Raw genomic sequence first — 8,146 nt, forward strand, 5'->3', positions numbered from 1 at the left:
GGAAAGGTCTGTTTGTAGTTCAGAGTCATGTTTGACATGGGGATTGCAGGGGTTTGTGGCTCTGTGACACGTCCTTCTCCTCTGGGCCACATGGGCCTGGCAGGAGAGGAGGAGAAGGAGAGTCAAACACAGACTCCACACCCTTCCATCCACTCACGTTTTGGGGGACAAAGCAAACCATGTGACCAGGGCTGACATCCCTGTGGTAGGAAGGATCCTCTTTCCACAAGGACCACTCTGTTAGGGGAGCCAGAAAATGATTTCACACCAATACAATGGATCACCATCTGCCCCACGCTCACAAGTCTTCATCTTCTTCCCTGATACTTGCACAATGTACTCAAGCCTTCTCAAGGAGAAGTAATCCACAGTCTCAGCCAATCTCTGGATTGAAGTCAAAATCCAGGATCTCCTATTTGTTAATATATCAAGTCTGAAGTTACTCTTCCTGTATTCGAGTACAAGTTCATTGTAAACCAAGCACCACACCCCATGCAATGTGTTAAGAAAGAGAGAAGGGAGGCACAGAAAGGGAAATGAAGAAACACCCATCACATCGGTCCTCACCAATTCTGAGAACCTACCGGACAGATACGGTAAGGATTCCCTCAAGGAGAGGAGTGGCCTTCACTGGGCCAGGTTCTCCTGCCTGGAAGGAACCCCCCACCCCACCCCAGTCCATTGTTCTCCAATCTTGAAGGGCAAAAGCTTGGATGCAGAGTTGGTGTCAGAGGTGTGCAATGAAGAGTTTAATTCCAGCAGCATTTTGCTTCAGAATACTAGTTTATGTTATATACCCAAGTGGTGTGTGTGTGTGTTTTAGAAGTATATTTAAAACAGCAAGTTCCAATTTCTTGCAAAGTTAAAGATCACACTCCAACTCTGATGCCCTTCCCTTCTACATGACATCGCATATGTAAGGCTCCAGCCTGGCCTGGGGGGACTCAACCTCACCGGGGGTCCCACCAGGCCCTGCACGTGGCTGCTGACAGAGACAGGGCGCTGGGAGTGTGAGCGCTCCAGTCTGGGCAAAGAAGCAAATTCAAGATGACGCTTCCAGACTTGGGGCCAGACCACTCCTCGTCTGAGCTCCCATGTTCCTCTTCCCTGCCGTGAGGCCAGTGGCCAGCTCACCTCTCTCAGGGAACACTGGCCACCACCAGGCCCCTCCACCGAAGACGGTCGATGTTCTCCCCGTTGGCGCCGTCCGCTGTGGGTGTGTGGGGATAGCGGTGGGGCAGCAATCACCCAGGGACCTTGTCAGGGGCTGGGTGGGATGGTCAGTCACAGCTCCAAACAGGAGAGAGCGCCCACTGGCCCACCCCTTTTCAAATGTGTAGTTGGGGTCTCTCACGCCTAACTCTGTCCCTATTTAAAGTTCTAACTGGTTAGTTTCCCCTCCTTTTATCAAAGCGAGGGGCAACTTTTATGACTTCATCCAGGCAGACACGAGGGTGATCAACAAAACTTCCACCTGCCCCACTGCATGTCTCAGCCGTCTGCCACTGAGGCGGGGCCATGCGGCTACATCCGGACACGGGTCGGACTGGCGTGTGGCGCTCCTGGGAAACAGCATGTAGATGACTCCACGGGCAACCCCCAGGAACCTGTCTGCCTCCCATGGTAGAGGAGCTGTGCTGGGTTCCGACGCAGCAGCGGCCAGGGGGCGGTGTCTCTGTAGGTCTAGATCCCCAGGTGAAACCGCGCTGAGCTGCACCAGACAGAGACGCTGCCACCAGGGGTTGCCACCGCCGCCTGGGAATGCTCGTTACTGCAGCCTCGCAGGGACGCGCCTGGCTGACACGCTGAGCATCAGGAGCTCCTTTTTGGCCCCTGAAAGAGAGTGTGACTGACGTTCCTTTACAACCACACGTTCAGGGCATTTGGGGGCTAAAAGCCTTCTAGGGCCTGAAGAGGACACGAGGCCCTGGGAAGGGAACCGATCCGTCAAAACCACACGGCCCTTGGCAGAAAGACCGGGGCAGGTCCGATCCACACTCTGGCGCCCGACCCCCGCGGCCGTTAAAACCAGTGCCGTTGCCACTGTCGGGAGCGCCTGCCACGTGCTCGCATCACATGCGATATTCGAAATTACACAAATGGTTTCAGCATCAGCTACTCTGTCCCAATTACAATTAAACTATTTGTACGGCATGCATATTTATACAGTCATCCCCTCTGACGAGACGTAGTCATGGGCACAGACAGAGGCGCGATATCACTTATTGTCTGAACAAAGCAGACACGGGGGGGGGGGGGAACCGCGGGAGTGGGGGGAGGGCCGGCTCTGGGAGCTGGGGAGAGCGTCTCCATTAGGCAGGCAGTTAATTTAAAGTTTAAAAAATGGGTTTTCAGCAGCCGATACATGGTGGATTTAATAGCCTGACATTCTCTCTCTCTCTCTCTCTCTCTTCCTCGACAGTCCGCTCAACTTTGACGCGACCTGTTGCGGGGTGATATGGCTGCCGTGGTGCGCACCCTCTGGCGCTGTTTGAGAAAGCAAATCCCTAATCCCTGCTTAATTTTATGAACTGTCAAAACGATTCTAAATATCTCCTCTGTTTGCATTTTCACCTCGGGACTGGAGTCCAGAGGCGCTGATGGGGGGGCCGTGCAGCAGTGGACCCCCGGCAGTTTTCATCTCTTGGCGCCTGTAGCTCGGGAGGCTGAATGCGTAATAATCACCAGATTATCTGCAAAGATTGCTCTGTTATACCTGCAAAACGGTTCCGCGGGAAAATGCAAACGATACGGGGGAAGTAATTGATGAGAGGCAGGAGATGATTACTCCTCCTAATCCCTGTTGGGAAAGGGAAAAAAAAAAAAAACTTGGGCGAAGACAAATGTCAGTAATTTCTGTTAATACTGTTTGGAACCCGCAGTGGCAGAAACTGCTTGGGCGTCGAGGGTGGCGCCTCGCCCTCGCCGGCAGCTCCGCACGCTGAGGCACCAGGCAGGGGGGGCGGCTCTCCACACCGGTCCAGAAGGGGAGGCAGGACCCTAGATCCACCCCAGGTGAGAGGGCGTGACCCCTGTGAAATGTGTGGAATCAGGAAATGCAGGGGTGTCTCTGGTACACCACCTGGGCCCTGGCAGGGGGCCCCAAACCTATTGGTGTCCCTCTTGTTTCCCTGTCCTCTCTCTGCAGGGGACGACGCAGCACAGACAGATGGAACCGGGCCCATGCTCTTTGCTGGAACTGGATTTGGAACACTTCGTCCACGTGCCTTTTCACCCTCTTTCCTCTGTGCGGTCGGAGTCGGGAGCGTGGGGTCGCAGACCACGCTCCGCTCCGCCCTGTGCGTCTCTGTTCCGGGGAGAGGAGAAAAGCTTGCCTGTAACTACCGGTGACCGAAGGTTAAGCACCCAGGGAGATCCCATGTCTCCCCAAACCAAAACCTATGGCTTTGCATGTGATTAAGTGATCGCACAGGCCGAAGACCCCTGTGAAGCCATCTGTCACTTCAGGGTTCTGAGAGTGGAAGTTCTACGTAACAGATTGTTCTGGAGCATTGAGGGAGCATTACTGAGACACTGCTTTCCCCAGTTCACTAGCTAAAGGGACCGGAATGCAAGCTGTCTTCTCCCTTGAGTCTTGAGGGCGCTGGGAAAGAAATATTAAACCCAGTTCCTTTTCAGGATCGACAGACGAGGAACAGTGAGAGGGGGCATGCTCGGACTTTGGTGTAGGTACTTGTGAATGACCATGACTTCCAAGCCTCGCTGTCTCCTGTTGTGTCTTGCTTTTTCCCAAAGAAAAAGCCGGTCTGTTTCCAGAGCTGGTGAGCAAAGGGCCTAACCAGTGCCCTGGAGTTGTCCTGGGGCAGAGGCAGGCAGGGACAGAGGCAGGCGGGGACGTCTGGGGCCCCAGCCCCGGGCCTTCTGACGGACGGACGGACGGACGCCCTCGGTGTGTGAGTCGGAAGGACTCAGGAAGTTCTGAACGTGGTTGTTGTTGTGTAGTGTGCTGCCTGTAAAACGTAACCATCTTTTAAATTCAAATACATGAGATCTTCGCATCCTTTTATCAGAGTCTCCTAAGAAGGGATTTTGATGTGAAATCTCACAAAGTCTGAGCTCAAACGGACCCTGAACAATGAGAAGTCGAGAGTTTTCTCAGAAAACTGGTCGAATAAAGATTCTTACACCTTTTTTTTTTAGAAATCCTTGAAATTGATCAATTATTAACCAACTCTCCTCCTATGAGGAACTTCGATAAAAGGAAAAAGTTGTATCCCTTGCCTATGAAAGCAATGTCAAAGCTATGCCTTTATTGTTCTGAATTTAAATGCATTTATTTTTAGATAACCTACATCACATGTTTTTTTTTGTTGTTGTTGCTGTTGTTGCTGTTCCTTAAAAATGCTGCCTCTGCTCCAAATAAATCAAGGCCAACCCCTGCTTGAAAACACGATAGTTTCCAAAGTGCTTTTGCTACACACTTCATCACACCAACAGAACAATTTAATATTGTTCTGCCGACTAACACAACACTTCACATACGAATAGTATTTAATGGTTAAGAGCATCAGTGCTACTTAACGTTTTATACATATTAAAGTCCTAAATGAGGAGGACCCTGCTATAAAGCAGCCGCTGTGTAGGTGGCTGATACGATCTTGCTGTCTTCTTCAGAGCAACACCAAAAGGCTGGTTTTACTCAGCGTGTAAGAGATGAAGAATAGGAAGCTCAGATCAATAAAGTTCTTCCTTTGGCCCCGGTCTCACGCCCAGTGAACAACAGAGGCGGGGCACAGCATCGGGTTCTCAGATGCCCATTGAAGTCATTTTTACAGTGACTGCGTTAGCCAGGTTGAAAAAAAAAAGTGTATGTCATCTGCAAATGGCAGAGCCCTGTCTCGTAAGTTCCACCTTTAGCCGAAACTTCCGATTGTCCAAGAGAGTCAGCTCCCGCTTTGATATGCGAACCCTCCGCGGGTACGAAGAGGACTTCCGCCCAGTATGGAGTCCAGGGAGGGGGACCGAGAACCCGGGCAATCTGGAAGGCGAGCCGAACATGCACTCTCGTTAGAGAGAGCCAGATCCTTCCTTTTCGAAGGAGGCGTTTTGTACATGATCACAGGGGAGACGCGTGTGCAAATTTCTCACGGCAGGGACCCCGGGCGAACATATGGGCCCATTAATCATGAAATATTGATTGTGGATTGAAATTAGGAAACAGGTTCCGTGACACATGGGTTTGTTTTGTTGGTGCGGAGTGTTAAGTAAAATAACACAGAGGCCGTGTTAACATTCATGTCCTGCTCTCCTTTTGTTAGCAGGTTAGCGCTCACCCCATGCGCACACCCTCAGGTTTATGAATTATTCATCAAAAGAGCTAAAAAGTCAATCCAATCTGGTTAGATACTGTAGTTCTCGTGGCTCCCAAACTTTTAAATAATGAATGGTTTCATCACTTCCCCGGTGGAGGGCAAACAAGGAGGAGGTCCGGGATCGACATCCCACCGGGTAACGAAAGCAACAGAGTCTAAAAAAAAGTAGTAATTTTTAATAATAGCAACTGCAACCTATTGTCGCATCCCTGCCACTCTGGAAAGACCGCTCCAGGATGGGAAAGGAGACGAGTCTTGGAAAAAGCACGTCATGGGATCAAACGCTGCAGAAAAAAGTGGCGTGGCTTGGGGGCGTTGAGAGAGGCTGCAAGTACCTCCACGCACACGCCTGATACTATCAAAGCACGCGCTTCTGCTACTCGTAGTTTTTCAAAAAAAAATCGGTACTTCTAATGATTCCTCGTGGTGAAGGAATTCTCGGGTGAACATCACGTCACGAATGGGAACTTGGAGAAGAGGCTGTCGAAGAACAGGGAGGAGTACTTGGTGTCCTTAGGGTGGTCAGACCCTCATGAAAACTGGGACTCCGTCCCCACGGCGGGCGTTGAGTGGGTGACGACAGAAAGAACGGACCTACTCAGAGGTAACTGCTCGTATCAGAGAGGGAATGTGCAGAAAACACCGACTCAGGAGACGAAAGGAGAGATGATATTACCGAGCACCCACGTGGGACAAAGGGCGGATGGGCGAAGAGGCACCACAACCCGCCCAGGCCTAGCGGTCGGGAACTCCCCGACGTCTCAGAGACGTCTGTGGAGCCGTGTTTGCCTCTGGGGGGGAGCAATTCTGAAGTGGAGGACCAGGGTGGCCGAGGCTTGGTTGGTCACTGAATGTCCCTTCTACTGCGGACTGAACATTCTCATTCACGCGGAAATGTCAAGTCCCTCCGACGCTCCCACGCGCAGTAAGTTTCCAGTCCCTGCCAAAGTTGCCGGTCCGTGGCGTGAGGAGTCACCGGCTCCACGCAGGACAGGACTGCACTTATTTCACTGGGCGGCCGGGCTGGTCTCGGGGAACAGTCTGTGCAAGGAGCAGTGGGAAACAACAGCACCTTCATTACTAACCAAGCTTTGCCCTGAGCCCCCTTGAGTGGCTGTTTGGTAAAATGCGCTCAGTCGTGCGTAGATTGCCAACCAGCCCGAAGGCCCTAAGCCAGGGTTGCCATATAAAACACAAGTCTCCGACTTGCATTTGAATTTCAGATGAGCAACGCATTTTTAAGCAGGAGTGTGCCTCAAATATCGCATGAAGCATACTAAGAAAAAAAAAACTACTCCTTGGTCTTCTGAAATTCTAATGTAACTGGGTGCCCCATATTTTCACTTGTAACCCCACCCTGAACCCAAACTCACAACTCCAGATATCACTGTCTTCTAACGTTGTTTCACACGGACAAATATTTCATGACATAGCTTGATGTCAATCACTTAGATCTGAAATATATGCTTCTACTGCATTCCCCCCTTGTCTGTCTTCCTCCCACTTTTCCTCTCCTCCGGTTTCACTGAGCAGATGTGCCTGGAGCTGTGCTACTGGTCGCGTCTGTGAGGGTGTGAAACTGCATCAGACCCACCGGTTCTCCTGGAAAGGCCCCAGTACCCTGGGAGCGAAGGAGGTGTGTACCATTAGTTGGAAAGAAACGCTTTTAATAGAGTTCATAGCCCTCCATCCATCCATCCATCCATTCATCCATCCATCCATCCATCCATCATCCCTCCATCATCCATCCATCATCCTCCACCTAAATCTGAATCATGGAACAACTTGTTGACCAAGCTTCAAAGGGAAATCCTGCCACATCCTTACAATATAGCTTTAAAACAGATGTCCTGCCCTGGCTGGTGTAGCTCAGTGGATTGAGCACGGGCTGCAAACCAAAGTGTCGCAGGTTCAATTCCCAGTCAGAGTACATGCAAGGGCTGCAGGCCATGACCCCCAGCAACCGCACATTGATGTTTCTCTCTCTCTCTCTCTTTCTCTCTCTCTCTATCTCCCTCCCTTCCCTCTCTAAAGATAAATAAATAAAATCTTAAAAAAAACATTATGAAAAAAAACAGATGTCCCATTCTATGGATCATTACTCTGAGCCTAGAAACGTTTCTCCAGTCCTGCAGAGCTCATAGGCAGAAGGTCTGGGGTAACGATCCCGATTCTTACCCTAGAAACAGACCTCGCTCGATAGGTAACAAGTGATACAGACGGGCGTGCACGTCAGCCCCTTCCCTCCTCCTGCCCTCTCTGTTGTCTTTCTTTCTCACCGAACCTTCACCCTTCCTGTGCCAGTGCTCACACGTTTCTCTGCCCTGACATCTGTGGCCTGGGCCCTGTGATTCCTGTCACCTGCGCAGCGCAGGGGCTGCCTGCCACCCCTCCCCCACTGTCCGCCGCACCCCGGGGCCCCCGACCGCAGGGGCGGAGAGCCGGGCTGCGCTCTCCCCGCTCTCAGAGGGCACTTCCTCCGGCTCGGGGCTCTGGCAAGTTGTTTATCTCTCGCAGGGATAGTGACAGAGATCGTATCTGCGGAACTCTATCTGTCTGGGCACAGATGTCTGCCTCGGTGGCGGCACCGTGTCATCTCCCCACCAGGCCTCACCTTACGTCTCCTTCCTCCTCCCCCGGAGCCCCTCCCTCCCCGCGGCAGGAGACTAGCTGAAGCCCGGCAGGCAGGACGGAGCAGGCCCTGTCCTGCTTCCCTGGGAGCTTTCCACTGCTAGGGGAGACCAGCCCTCCGGCGCTTCCTGCCATTGTTCAGATTCTGGTGACCTCTGGGCCAGGAATTCGGAGGGGGCAAC

At 52.0% G+C, this 8,146-nt stretch overlaps 1 long non-coding RNA gene across 1 annotated transcript; it reads left to right on the forward strand.

The window, feature by feature from the left end:
* Positions 1-504: 504 nt before the first annotated feature.
* Positions 505-4,187, forward strand: LOC123808847. The gene is made up of 3 exons (XR_006783840.1): positions 505-596; positions 2,883-3,015; positions 3,149-4,187. It is a non-coding gene; the product is annotated as an uncharacterized LOC123808847 (long non-coding RNA).
* The last annotated feature ends 3,959 nt before the right edge of the window (positions 4,188-8,146 follow it).

The sequence above is a fragment of the Phyllostomus hastatus genome, unplaced genomic scaffold, assembly GCF_019186645.2.
Source record: "Phyllostomus hastatus isolate PE091 unplaced genomic scaffold, TTU_PhHast_1.1 phas_scaffold_501, whole genome shotgun sequence".
NCBI lineage: Eukaryota > Metazoa > Chordata > Mammalia > Chiroptera > Phyllostomidae > Phyllostomus > Phyllostomus hastatus.